The sequence below is a fragment of the Rhinopithecus bieti genome, unplaced genomic scaffold (genome assembly GCF_001698545.2).
Source record: "Rhinopithecus bieti isolate Rb0 unplaced genomic scaffold, ASM169854v2 scaffold_12070, whole genome shotgun sequence".
Classification (NCBI taxonomy): domain Eukaryota; kingdom Metazoa; phylum Chordata; class Mammalia; order Primates; family Cercopithecidae; genus Rhinopithecus; species Rhinopithecus bieti.
In genome coordinates this window covers 2,335,259-2,335,552 of record NW_016807449.1, presented here as the reverse complement: position 1 = coordinate 2,335,552, position 294 = coordinate 2,335,259, and positions in this window count along the sequence as shown.

The following is a 294-nucleotide window of genomic DNA, read 5'->3' as shown; positions in this document are numbered from 1 at the left end:
GCAGGCGGCCCGGGGGCTGTCACAGGACTCAGCGCCGGGGGCGGGGCGCGGGAGGCCCCGCCCCAGCCCCACCAGGCCCCTCCCCTCGTCTGCCAGACCCGCCCCCTCTCGCAGCCTTTTCATCCTCGTCCTGTCTCCGCCTGAGCCTTCCAAGACCACGCCTCTGGGTTCTGAACTCACGCCTCCGAGTTCACGCCCCCCAATTCTGTTCCTTCCCCAAGCTACTCCCCCTATCCCCGTTCCATCCCCCTGGCTCCTACCCAGATTTTCTCTCCTCTCCTGAGTTCTCATCCC